Here is a 14,863-nt window from a genome sequence, read left to right on the forward strand (position 1 = left end):
GGAGCCCAAGGGAATGGAGCCGGAAATCACCTTGACAAGGTTGCTGGAGACCTCTCCCCCAAAGCCATCACCATCCATCCCTTCATTTAAGTGGGTAAATATCTCATCTCTAAGATTAATTAGCCCACTTGAATATGCTTTGTTTGAGACGGATGGGCAACTTAGAGCTCTCTGTGGCTTTAAGAGTAAGTGGGAAATGGTTAGTGGTAGGAATTGTCATGCAAGGTTCAATATGGTTGCAAGCTCCAAATTGAAGTACAAAGGTTGGTACAATTCTCAATTGAATGGGTCTAAGAAGCTGTTTGGATGCCTCAGTGAGAATTCAGATTGCCTGCCACCCGGATGGAATCATGATGATCAACAAAAAGACGGGTGCAAAAGCAAGGTTTGGGACCCCGGAATTCATTCTGGCAATCAACACTCTTGGGGCCTTGTCACTTGCTTTAACTTGCTCAAAGGATTTATGCAACTAGTGTGGGATCCCGGAGGATATTAGAATTGCAAACATTGGTCAGGATTCCTAGATGACTTCAAGCACAAGCCACCATAATAGGGAGCTCATCGAATGTCCAACTTAAGGACTTTAACTAAAAGTGCTAGGTGGGAGACAACCCACCATGGTATAATCGTTCTTTTTCAGTCTTAGTTTTATTTTATTTCGTTTTATTCTTAATTTTATTTTATTCTATTTTTCGTAGTATTCATTTATAATATCTGCATCAGCAATATGCATTTTTCATTCTACATACTACATATATAAAAAATAAGCGCGACCCACGCGTGCGCGTGAACCACGCGCACGCATCACATGCGACGCTAAACCTTACAGAGAGTTGCGCGGGAGCGTGGCTGGAGGCGTGCCTCAGGCACAAACACGCCTACGCGAACGCATCCCTGACGCGTCCGCGTCAATTACAAAATCAGCCTTCCACGCGTACGCGTGATCCTACAAATCAGTGTAAAGAGGTGTCAGGCTGAAAGTTGTGCTGGCCTGGTGCGGGCACTGTGCCCAAGGCACAAATCACCCACGCGTACCCATCCCTGAAGCGTGCGCGCCATTTTTTAATTCTGATCACCCACGCATACGCGTGGGCGACGCTTACGCGTCCCATGGTTTATGCAGTTTTCACGTGCACGCATGCCCTGCGCGCGCGCATCGCGTCCTGTTTTTAATTTCCCTCCCTTTTATTCTATCTTCTCTCCTTCTTTCTTCCTCTTCTCTTACTTTCTTCCTCTTCATCCCTTTAACCTCTCATCCCTCTTCACTTCCATTCTATTTTATTTAATTTATTTGCATACTTTCATCCATTGCATTTTAATTTTGCGCATATTTTTATTTTCTTTTCTTAGTCTATTATTTTTCCAATGGTGTTAAATTTTCTTATTCAACTGTTGCATCTTTTCTTGAATTATTCTGGTGCTTCATGACTTGTTTTATTCTGATTGGGTATTATTATTCATAAGTCAATGCTATCCTTTTATGATACTTGCATTCCATTTTCATTGATATGCACTTATACTGTCTTTCATTACCAACACTTCTCCCCTTTGTTGCAAAATTTACACCACTGGTATGCCATGTGCTTCTACTGTTTTCTCACTTGCATGTTGTAGCTACCATGTAATTGAGACTCTCATCATTTGGCATTAACCCAACCATATTTTAAATTGATTCCTATCTTTGTTTTTGGATTACTTTTCTTCTTTTTCCTCTTCTTTCAGGATGGCCACCGAGGAAGGAAAACCGGAAAACTTTTACATGGGGTGACAGACAAGTCCATCTGCACAATCTATGGAGAAAAAGCGTCAGTTAGAGCACCCCGTCTACCTGCACATCTTAGCATGCACCGAAGACGGTGCAATCTTTAAGTGTGGGGAGGTCGATACCGACTTCCATGGGTTAGCTATTTTCTTCTCAACACCAATGTTTTATTTTCTTTGTTAATTCATTGTTGCACTTGCATGTTGATTGCATATTTGTTTGATTTTATGCATATTTTACCACCACTTGGTTAAAGTGATATTTTCTTTTTCAAGAAACTTTTTATAGCATTTCACTAATTTGAATTAAAATTTTTATTGAACTTGTTTGAAGAAATATTATACTGGAACATGGTTTAGAGCTCGAACATACAAAACCAGTGAGATTTTGAGCCTATTTGATTGGTTACATTCTATCAACCAATATTTTATTTTAGGTGTGTGTTTTTCTCTCTAAAATTGTGATATTTGTCTTGCTTAATTCTATATTTTCATGGTTTGATGTATGCATGCACTTATATGATTGAGGCCTTTGTTTCACTGAGCTTACATACCCATATGGCCTTACCTTTCATTATCCCTTGCAAACCAATTTTGAGCCTATTTTACCCCTTTGTTCTTTACTTTAGCACATCATTAACTTTAAGAGGAAAACAATAATGTCCTTAATTTAAATCCTTGGTTAGCTTAGACTAGTGAGAGTGCTCATGAATTAAGTGTGGGAAAAAGTGGGTTTGGAAACGTTTGGTTTAAGAATTGGGTGTTGTATATCTTTATGAAAATGTGAAAGAAATGTTTAGGACATGTTCATGCATTCAATAATTTAATCATATGCGTTGAGAAAATTAGAAAAAAATAAAATAAAATAAAATAAATAAAAAAAATAAGAAAAAGAGAAAAGAAAAGAAAAAGAATAAATAATAAAAGAGGACAAAATGCCCCAAAGTAAATGGTGAAAGCAATGCATATGTACTGTACTCGAAATTAGGATGCATGAATATGTGGAAAACATGGTTAATGGATAGTTAGATGTAGTATTATAATTACATGGATTGTCTTAAGTTAGATGAAAAGTTTTAGTTAATTAAGGATTCAGATTTTAGTCCACTTGGCCAAATACAATCCTACCTTGACCCTAACCCTATTACAACCCTTAAAAGACCTCTTGATGTGTGTATTTGTGCATCAAATTAGTGTTGATTGGTAGAAGAAGAGAAAGCCTTAGAAAGCAAGATTAGTAGAGAATTGAGAGATCGAACCTTAAACACCTGAGCGATTAGAGTGCATACACTTCTAGTGAGGGTTCGATGCTCGATTCTTTGTTCCCGGCTTTCACGAGCTATTTTCTTTTGCAAGTTTACTTGTACTATATTTTATGATTTGAATTAGTAAAATGCAGATCATGTCTGTTCTTGGAAGATTTATTTACTTTGACCAAGTACGTAGAAACATTTTGCATATAGTTGCATTAACATAGATAGGTTGCATTTCATACTCTCTACCATTCCTCTTCACTCTTTTAGTTCTCTTGAGCTTAGCATGAGGACATGCTAATGTTTAAGTGTGGGGAGGTTGATAAACCCCATTTTTAGGGTTTATCCTATGCTTAATCTAGTGAATTTTATCCATTATTTTCACACTTATTCATACAATTCGCATGTTTTATGTTTTCCTTCCTGATTTTGTGCTATGATTGAAAACATGCTTCTTTGGCCTTATATTTGCTATGTTTAATCCTCTCTTATTACCATTCGATGCCTTAATATGTGTGTTAAGTGATTTCAGAGTTTATAGGGCAGAAATGGCTTAGAGGATGGAAAGGAAGCATGCAAAAGTGGAAGAAATACAAGAAACTGAAGGAACTGCTAAAGCTGTCCAACCTGACCTCTTTGCACTCAAACGGTCATAACTTGAGCTACAGAGGTCCAAATGAGGCGGTTTTAGTTGCGTTGGAAATCTAACATCCGGGGCTTCGAAATGATATATAATTTGCCATAGTTTCCCTGAGGATAGATGACGCGCACGCGTGAATCACGTGGACATGTCATTTTGCAGAAAAACCAGCGTGGCAGATTTCGTTCCCAGCGATTTCTGGGCTATTTTTGACCCATTTTTCAGCCCAGAAAATATAAATTAGAGGCTATAAAGTGGGGAAATCCATTCATTCATAAAAAATAATATTTATAATTCATAATTTTAGGTTTTAGATGTAGTTCTTCGAGAGAGAGAGAGGCTCTCTCCTCTCTCTTAGGTTTTAGGAGTAGGATTTCTCTTAATTTTAGGATTATTTCTTCTCAAGTTTCAGGTTCAATGTTCCTTTAATTTATGTTTCTCTTCTTCTTTTATTTACTCTAATGCTTTGGTTTTTCTATTTCTCTTGGTAATTATTTATGTTGCCAAATTGGCTTATGAACCCTTCATGTTAGGATTGATTTTCTTAATTAATACACATTGAGGTATTTCAGATTTAAGATTACTTTCTTTTATTTATGTTATTGATGTTCTAATTTAATTTAGATTTCTCTCCTTTACTTTGGTTGAGTAATTGGTGACGCTTGAGTTGTCAAACTCAGCTGTTGATTGAAAATTAGAATTCTTGCTGATTGATTTGGATCCCTCTAAAGCTAGTCTTTCCAAAGGAGTTGACTAGGACTTGAGGAATCAAATTGATTAGTCCACTTGACTTTCCTTTATTTAGTAAGTGTTAACTAAGTGGGAGCAATAAACAATTCTCATCACACCTGATAAGGATAACTAGGATGGGATTTTCAGTTCTCATACTTTGCCAAGAGATTTTCTAATTATTAATTTATTATTTTTCTCGTCATTTAAAATTACTTGTTCCTTATCTCAAAAACCCAAAAATACACTTTTTCTCATAACCAATAATAAATCATACTTCCCTGCAATTCCTAGAGGGACAACCCGAGATTTAAATACTTCGGTTATAAATTTTATTGGGTTTGCTTTAGTGACAAACAATATTTTTTGTACGAAAAAATTTTCTGTTGGTTTAGAAACTATACTTACAACGTGATTATTCTTATAAAATTCTTTACTAGCAAGAATCTAATCATCAGTTTTCAACAAGTTTATTATGTGGACCCTAAGGGTCAATCTAGTGGGTTAGTGCTGAGATGGAAGGACAATGCGGTTGTCTCAATTCTTTCCAGCGATGATTTTTTTATTGAGTTGACAAATCCTACCAATTAAAGGAAATGGGAACTAGTTACTGTTCATTTACATTGTGATGACAACATTTGGTTTAATCAATACGGAAGAATTATTGAGCTTAAAATGGCAGCCATTCCTATTTTCTTGTGGTAGGTGATTTTAATTCTGTTTCCGTCTATCAGGAGAAAAATGGAGGAAAAATGAAGTCGGCCTCATCAATAGACAATACGGTGAAAACCTAATTATGGAACGACTAGATAGATACCTCTCTTCACAATATTTCAGAGCAGATTACCCACGAGCAACAATCGTTTGTTTAGGGGATATAGGCTTTGACCATTGCCCTTTGATGCTAGTGGCGGATAGGGAGGATCACAAAGCAAAAAGAAGATTCTGCTTTCAGGAAAAATGGTGTGATAGTGAAGAAGTTTTTAATATGGTGAAAGAAGCATGGCTGATTGAATTTAATGGCTGATCGAATTTAATGGCTCTTCAATTTTCAAACTTTTCTCTAAACTGAAAAAATGGAGGTATGTTTTGGTAGAATGGCAGAAGTCCGGCTCTAGCAATTCGCAAAAGCTAATTTCAGATCTGAAAAATCGATCGGAGCTGAAAAAAATGAAGGGGACAGAGACAATAAGATCAACTATTTTACAGTCGGAGGAAGAACTAGCTGAAGCCTACTTACAAGAGGAGAGGTACTTGAAGGAAAAATCTAGAATTTAATGGTTGAAATGGAGGTCGGGTAACTTTGGCACAGATCCTGTAGGCATTGCCCGAACTGTCGCTGAGTACTTTGAGAAGCTATTCAGTTCCTTAAACCCCAATATAGCCTCGGCAGAACTGTATTCTTTAGAGAGGAAAACTGATGATGATACTAATTGAAGGCTTACTAGAAGTGGTTCGAGGAAAAGTTCAAGAAAGCTACATTCCCATTAATCCTTTCTCATCCTCAGGAGATGACAGATTCACTTCAAAGTTTTATTAACATTATTGGTAGGTAGTTAAGGGTGATCTATATGGTGCTATTAAGAGTTTTTTCTCTGGAGGTTGAATGTTAAGGTGATGCAGAATTTTGCAACTCCACAACTCAGCAAGTGCACTGAATCGTATCAAGTAATATCACGACGAGTGAGTTATCATTCTCACGAGGATTAAATGACTAGGCAACAATGATTAATTGACAATTCTAATTGTAACACCCTAATATTCAAATCCTTATGCTCGAGTCATAAGTCAATTATAATAAGGTGGTACGACTTTCAAGGGAATTTTTAATACATAATTATAAGTATAATTGAAAGGAGATATTAAACGGGAAGCTTGAAAAGAGAAAAATAAAATCGCGAAGTCGTATCACTCACGCATTAATAACTAAAAGATAAAGCATGAAGTTGAAAGTGATACACAGATAAAGGCATAAAGGAGAATAAGAGAAGGACAGTATATAGATATATAATATAAGTAAATAGCCACTAGTCGCGACCCGCGAAGTTTAGGCCGGCTAGGGTACAATATGAAAGTAGTTGATAACAGTATCTCCTAATCTCTCCCAAAAGAAACATGAGAGCCTTTATAGGCGAGTTCAATACATAATATAAGCTTTTTCCAAATAAAGGTGGAGAGATTCTAAGCAAAATATAAAGTAGAGAATATAAAGATCTTCGCCATCTCTCAGATGAACCACAGCTCACTTTTGAGCACCTAGACCTGTATCTGAAAAACAAGAGATATATACGGAATGAGAACCCCCGACCCATGGGTTCCCAGTACGGTAAAAGTGCCAAATAAATACAATGCATTGTAATAAAAACTCACTAAGCATCCTAAACTTCCTTTCACCAAATATTCATCCTATGTTCTCATTAATCCATAAATACGCAGCTATCATAAGGGAATGCTAAATCTAATTCCTCTTCCTCGTGCTTCCCAACTTATAACTCTCCAATAAATCAGAATCAAAATCATAAGCCACATCACCAGTTATTTTATCTCAGCAAATCTATATCAATACTTCATATCTCACCTGGAGCATGTGAAATCACTTCACTGCGTCTACCCAGGAAGCTCAAAATATCTCATTCTCTACTTGAAGCAAGTGAAATCACTTATTGCGTCTACCTAGGAAACTCAAATTATCTCATTCAATAATCATCATCATTATTCAAGTACATCATCAACTCATCTCATCAAGAACAGCTCTCAGCATCCACCGACACCTGCATGAGAGACCTCTCAGTTGTACAAATACAAGCAATACAGGCAAGTAATACACAATTAAAGTACAAGTGGAACAAGTAGCACATAATCAGGTAACACAGCATATATGATATAACAATCCAAAACAAATAGGCAAACCCAAACAATTCAAACATATGCAAATAATGTATGTCTGCCCTATGGCTGATGATATCATCTGTTGGTTATATAGCCAACCCGACATGTCCTGGTAGCTAACCATGGACTGAAACACCTATCGCGGAGCAAGTAGGTTTGAGCTACAACCCCCTTGCTACTACCCGCTCAACCCAGAGCCAGTGGAATAACCACTACTGCGACTACTACCCAGGCGGGTGTTTAAAAGCTCAACCTGGAGCGTGTGGAATCACCACTACTGCCACTACTACCCAGGCGTGACAATCTCTGACCTGGAGCAAGTGGAACAAACCACAACCCTCGCTACTACCTAGGTATCACAACCTCTGACCTGGAGCAAGTGGGACGAACCACAACCCTTGCTACTACCAAGGATCTCAAAACATACATTCATTCAGTTCGGAATCAATCATTATTGTTATCAAATCTCAAACATTAACCTGGAGTAAGCGGGACAAACCTCCACCCTCGCTACTACCCAGGTATCACAAATACACATTTATTCATAATCACCCTTCATTATTATCAATTCTCAAATAATGACCTGGAGCAAGCGGGATGAACCACGACCCTTGCTACTACCCAGGTATCACAAATACATTCATTCAAAACTCCTTAGTTAAACTCATTTATCATAATCCTCCTTTCCCATCTCATATTCGGAGCAAGTAGACAACGCCACTGCCTACTACCCATGGTCACACATCACATTCAACATGTTCCATCATTATTCCCTTACCACATTTAGTCATTAATCATATACATATACATACTCAGCCATAATTCAATTCTTATCATAGCCATCCAGCTCATACTGTACATAGTACTTTCACCTTCATTCTTAGCAACTCATACAATTATCATTACTCTTCATTCATCATTGGTTCTTACTTTACTTCATTCACAAGTTACCACATGTCCTAGCTTCTTTTCATTACTAGGCATACTATAAAAATTTAGGGCTTAAAGGATTAAAGTGGAGGATTAGAAGTCTAAAATTTGGCTTTAAAACTCAAATATCAATTTCTACCGAAAATAAGGTCATGCGTGCGCGTCGCTGATGAGCGGATAATTTATACGCTTTTTGGCATTGTTTTTACATAGTTTTTAGTATGATTTAGTTAGTTTTCAGTATATTTTTATTAGTTTTTAAATAAAAATCACATTTCTGGACTTTACTATGAGTTTGTATATTTTTCTATGATTTCAGGTATTTTCTGGCTGAAATTGAGGGACTTGAGCAAAAATCAGATTCAGAGGTTGAAGAAGGACTGCAGATGCTATTGGATTCTGACCTCCCTGCACTCAAAGTGGATTTTCTGGAGCTACAGAACTCCAAATGGCGCACTCTCAATGGCGTTGGAAATTAGACATCAAGGGCTTTCTAGAAATATATAATAGTCCATACTTTTCTTGAGTTTAGATGACGCAAACTGGCGTTCAACACCAGCTTTCTGCCCTATTCTGGAGTTAAACGCCAGAAACAGGTTGCAAAGTGGAGTTAAATGCCAGAAACAGGTTACAAACTGGCGTTCAACTCCAAGAAAGACCTCTCCACGTGAAAGCTTCAATGCTCAGCCCAAGCACACACCAAGTGGGTCCCGGAAGTGGATTTCTGCATTATTTACTCATTTCTGTAAACCCTAGTAACTAGTTTAGTATAAATAAGACTTTTTACTATTGTATTTACATCTTCGGATCATCTTTGGATTATCTTTTGATCCTTTGATCATGTTTAGGGGGCTGGCCTCTCGGTCATGCCTAGACCTTGTTCTTATGTATTTTCAACGGTAGAGTTTCTACACACCATAGATTAAGGTGTGGAGCTCTGCTGTTCCTCGAGTATTAATGCAAAGTACTATTGTTTTTCTATTCAATTCAAGCTTATTCTTATTCTAAGATCTTCATTCGCACCCAAGAACATGATGAATGTGATGATTATGTGACGCTCATCATCATTCTCACTTACGAACGCGTGCCTGACAAACACTTCCGTTCTACATGCAAACAAGCTAGAATGAATATCTCTTAGATATCTAATACAGAGGACCGAGTTCGAGATATTAGAATCTTTGTGGTATAAGTTAGAACCCATGGACGGCCATTCCTGAGATCCGGAAAGTCTAAACCTTGTCTGTGGTATTCCAAGTAGGATCTGGGAAGGGATGGTTGTGACGAGCTTCAAACTCGCGAGTGCTGGGCGTAGTGACAGACGTAAAAGGATAGTAAATCCTATTCCAGTATGATCGAGAACCGACAGATGATTAGCCATGCAGTGACAGCGCATTGGACCATTTTCACAGAGAGGACGGGATGTAGCCATTGACAATGGTGATGCCCAACATACAGCTTGCCATGGAAAGGAGTAGGAATGATTGGATGAAGACAGCAGGAAAGCAGAGGTTCAGGAGGAACGAAAGCATCTCTATACGCTTATTTGAAATTCTCACCAATGAATTACATAAGTATCTCTATCATAGTTTATATCTTAATTATGTTTTAATTATCAATTCTCTATAACCATTTGAATCCGCCTGACTGAGATTTACAAAGTGACCATAGCTTGCTTCAAGCCGACAGTCTCCGTGGGATCGACCCTTACTCATGTAAGGTTTATTACTTGGACGACCCAGTGCACTTTCTGGTTAGTTGTGCGAAGTTGTGACAAAGTGTGATTCACGTTTGAGAGCACCAAGTCTTTGGCGCCATTGTTGATGATCGCAATTTCGTGCACCAAGTTTTTGGCGCCGTTGCCGGGGATTGTTCGAGTTTGGACAACTGACGGTTCATCTTGTTGCTCAGATTAGGTAATTTTATTTTAATTTTAAGCTTTTTTTTATTATTCTTATTTTCGAAAAAAAATACATATTTTCAAAAATATTTTTTTTCTTTAGAATTTTTAAGAATGAATTCTAGTGTTTCATGATGATTTGTTGAATCCTGGTTGGCTGAAAGCCGTGTCTAATCTTTTGGACCGGGGTTTCAACTTATCATCACAAGAGCTTGTTGATCTTCACCCATTTGGCAGTTACACACATAGTTGTTGTATAAATGAGAGGTAGGCAATATCTGCTGAAGCTTGGTTGGCTATTGGCCATGTCTAGTGTTTTGGACCGGAGCTTTCACTGAAAGCTTGGCTGGCTAGTGAGCCATGTCTAATTCCTGGACTGGAGCTTTAGACTAACATTGCAAGATTCCTGAAATTCCTATTAAAAATTTTGAAATCCTTATTTTGCTTTTTCCAAATAATTTTCGAAAAATACCAAAAAAATTTAATAAAATCATAAAACCAAAAATAATTTTGTGTTTCTTGTTTGAGTCTAGTGTCAAATTATAAGTTTAGTGTCAATTGCATGTTTATCTCTTTCTTGCATTTTTCAAAAATTCATGCATTGCATTCTTCATGATCTTCAAGTTGTTCTTGATGAATCTCCTTGTTTGATCTTTAAAATTTCTTGTTTTGTGTCTTTTCTTGTTTTTCATATGCATTCTTGAATTCTTAGTGTCTAAAAATTAAAAATTTCTAAGTTTGGTGTCTTGCATGTTTTCTTTTCTTGAAAAATTTTCAAAAATAAGTCTTGGTGTTTATCTTGACATTCAAAGTATTCTTGGTGTTCATGTTGACATTCATAGTGTTCTTGCATGCATCATTTGTTTTGACCTAAAATTTCATGCATTGAGTCTTTTTGATGTTTTTCTCTCTCATCATTAAAATTTAAAAATCAAAAAAATATCTTTCCCTTATTTCACTCATAATTTTCGAAAATTTGATTTGATTTAATCAAAAAGGTTTTAAATTTAATTGTTTCTTATGAGTCAAATCAAATTTTCAATTTAAAAATCCTATCTTTTTCAAATCTTTTTCAAAAATCAAATCTTTTTCATTTTTCTTTCATAATTTTTGAAAATTTCAAATTTATTTTTAAAATCTTTTTCTTATTTTATTTCATAATTTCAAAATCTTTACTAACAATTAATGTGATTGATTCAAAAATCCTAAAGTTTGTTACTTGCCTATTAAGAAAGGTTCAATCTTTAAATTTTAAATCCTATCTTTTTGTTTCTTGTTAGTCAAGTAATCAACTTTAATTTTCAAAATCAAATCTTTTTAAATTTCTTTTTCAAATCTTTTTTTTAATCACATCTTTTTCAAAATTTATTTCAAAATCTTTTCTAACTTCTTATCTTTTCAAAATTTGAGTTTCAAATCTTTTTCAATTAACCACTTAACTTTTTGTTTGATTCTTATCTTTTTCAAAACTACCTAACTAACTCTCTCTTTCTAATTTTCGAAAATCCCTTCCCTCTTTTTCAAAATTTCTTTTTTATTAACTAATTGTTTTAATTTTTACTTTAATTTAATTTAATTTTTCTTTTTTTGTATTTTTGAATTCTAACTTTAAATTTAATTTAAAACAAAAATATTTTTTTAATTTAATTTATTTAATTTTCGAATTCTCTCATCTTTCATCCCCTTCTGTTTATTTATTCATCTACTAACACCCCTCTTTCACCCAAGAATTCGAACTCATTCCTCTCCCTTGTGTTTGGATTCTTATCTTTTCCTTCTTCCATTATTCTCTTCTTATACTTACATAAGGAATCTCTATACTGTGACATAGAGGATTCCATATTTTCTGTTCTCTTCTTTTTTATATGAGCAGGAACAAGGATAAGAATATTCTTGTTGAAGCTGATCCTGAACCTGAAAGGACTCTGAAGAGGAAGCTAAGGGAAGCTAAAGCACAACTCTCTGGAGAAAATCTGACAGAAATTTTTGAAAAAGAAGGAGACATGGCCGAAAATAATAACAATGCAAGGAAGATGCTTGGTGACTTTACTGCACCAAATTCCAATTTACATGGAAGAAGCATCTCAATCCCTGCCATTGGAGCAAACAATTTTGAGCTTAAACCTCAATTAGTTTCTCTGATGCAACAGAACTGCAAGTTTCATGGACTTTCGTCAGAAGATCCTTTTCAGTTCTTAACTGAATTCTTGTAGATCTGTGATACTGTTAAGACCAATGGGGTTGATCCCGAGGTCTACAGGCTTATGCTTTTCCCGTTTGCTGTAAGAGACAGAGCTAGAATATGGTTGGACTCTCAACCTAAAGATAGCCTGAACTCTTGGGATAAGCTGGTCACGGCTTTCTTAGCCAAGTTTTTTTCTCCTCAAAAGCTTAGCAAGCTTAGAGTGGATGTTCAAACCTTCAAACAGAAAGAAGGTGAATCCCTCTATGAAACTTGGGAGAGATACAAGGAACTGACCAAAAAGTGTCCTTCTGACATGCTTTCAGAATGGACCATCCTGGATATATTCTATGATGGTCTGTCTGAATTATCTAAAATATCATTGGACCATTCTGCAGGTGGATCCATTCACCTAAAGAAAATGCCTGCAGAAGCTCAAGAACTCATTGACATGGTTGCAAATAACCAATTCATGTACACTTCTGAAAGGAATCCTGTGAGTAATGGGATGCCTATGAGGAAGGGAGTTCTTGAAATTGATACTCTGAATGCCATATTGGCTCAAAACAAAATATTGACTCAGCAAGTCAATATGATCTCTCAGAGTCTAAATGGATTGAAGGAATCATCCAACAGTACTATAGAGCCATCTTCTGAAGAAGAAGCTTATGATCCTGAGAACCCTGCAATAGCATAGGTGAATTACATGGGTGAACCCTATGGAAACACCTATAATCCCTCATGGAGAAATCATCCAAATTTCTCATGGAAGGATCAACAAAAGCCTCAACAAGGCTTTAATAATAGTGGAAGAAACAGGTTTAGCAATAGCAAACCTTTTCCATCATCCACTCAGCAACAGACAGAAAATTCGGAGAAGAACCCATCTAGCTTAGCAAATATAGTCTCTGATCTATCTAGGGCCACTGTGAGTTTCATGAATGAAACAAGGTCCTCCAATAGAAATTTGGAGGCACAAGTGGGCCAGCTGAGTAAAAGGGTCACTGAAACTCCTCCTAGTACTCTCCCAAGCAATACAGAAGAAAATCCAAAGAGAGAGTGCAAGGCCATTGACTTGACCATCATGGCCGAACCTACAAGGGAAGAGGAGGACATGAATCCTAGTGAGGAAGACCTCCTGGGACATTTAGTGACCAATAAGGAGTTCCCCTTTGAGGAACCAAAGGAATCTGAGGCTCATCTAAAGACCATAGAGATTCTATTGAACCTCCTTCTGCCCTTCATGAGCTTTGATGAGTATTCTTCTTCTGAAGAGAATGAAGACGTTACTGAAGAGCAAGTTGCTAAGTACCTTGGTGCAATCATGAAGCTGAATGCCAGACTATTTGGTAATGAGACTTGGGAGGATGAACCTCCCTTGCTCACCAATGAACTAAATGCATTAGATAGACAGAAATTACCTCAAAAGAAACAGGATCCTGGCAAATTCTTAATACCCTGTACCATAGGCACCATGACCTTTGAGAAGGCTCTGTGTGACCTGGGATCAGGAATAAACTTAATGCCACTCTCTGTAATGGAGAAACTTGGGATCTTTGAGGTGCAAGCTGCCAGAATCTCATTAGAGATGGCAGACAACTCAAGAAAACAGGCTTATGGACTAGTAGAGGACATGCTAGTAAAGGTTGAAGGCCTTTACATCCCTGCTGATTTCATAATCCTAGACACTGGGAAGGAAGATGATGAATCCATCATCCTTGGAAGACCCTTCCTAGCCACAGCAAGAGCTGTGATTGATGTGGACAGTGGAGAATTGGTCCTTCATCTGAATGAGGACAACCTTGTGTTTAAAACTCAAGGATCTCCCTCTGTAACCATGGAGAGGAAGCATGAAAAGCTTCTCTCACTGCAGAGTCAACCAAAGCCCCCACAATCAAACTCTAAGTTTGGTGTTGAGAGGTTCCAACAATGCTCTGAACATCTGTGAGGCTCCATGAGAGCTCATTGTCAAGCTATTGACATTAAAAAAGCGCTTGTTGGGAGGCAACCCAATGTTAATTAATCATATCTATTTTATTTTCTTTTTGTTATTTCATGTTTTATTAGGTTAATGATCATGGGGAGTCACAAAAACTACTGAAAAATGAAAAACAGCATTAAAAACAGCACACCCTGGAGGAGGAGCATTCTGGCGTTTAAACGCCAGAAACAAGCATCTGTCTAGTGTTTAACGCCAGAAACAAGCACCAAGCTAGCGTTTAACGCCAGAAACAAGCATCTACCTGATGTTAAATGCCAGAAACAGGCTACATTTGGGCGTTTAACGCCAGAAACAAGCAGCAGTCTGGCGTTGAATGCCAGGATTGCACAGCAAGGGCGTTTTACACGCCTAATTGGAGCAGGGATGTTAAGTCCTTGGCCCCACTGGATCTGTGAATCCCACAAGATTCCCACATGATCTGTGGACCCCACAGGATCCCCATCACTTCTTCTCTCCTCTTCACACCTTTTCATAACTCTCTTCCCCAAATATCCTTCACCAATCACCTCAATCACTCTTCCCCATCCCTTCTTCACCACTCATATCTATCCTCTCTTCCCCAAAAACCCCAGCTACC

General features: G+C 37.1%; 1 non-coding gene across 1 annotated transcript; it reads right to left on the minus strand.

Moving 5' to 3' along the window:
- Positions 1-12,498: 12,498 nt before the first annotated feature.
- Positions 12,499-12,606, minus strand: LOC112768647 (small nucleolar RNA R71). The gene has a single exon (XR_003186051.1). It is a non-coding gene; the product is annotated as a small nucleolar RNA R71 (small nucleolar RNA).
- Between the last annotated feature and the right edge of the window lie 2,257 nt (positions 12,607-14,863).

Source organism: Arachis hypogaea, chromosome 17 (assembly GCF_003086295.3).
Source record: "Arachis hypogaea cultivar Tifrunner chromosome 17, arahy.Tifrunner.gnm2.J5K5, whole genome shotgun sequence".
Taxonomy (NCBI): Eukaryota; Viridiplantae; Streptophyta; class Magnoliopsida; order Fabales; family Fabaceae; genus Arachis; species Arachis hypogaea.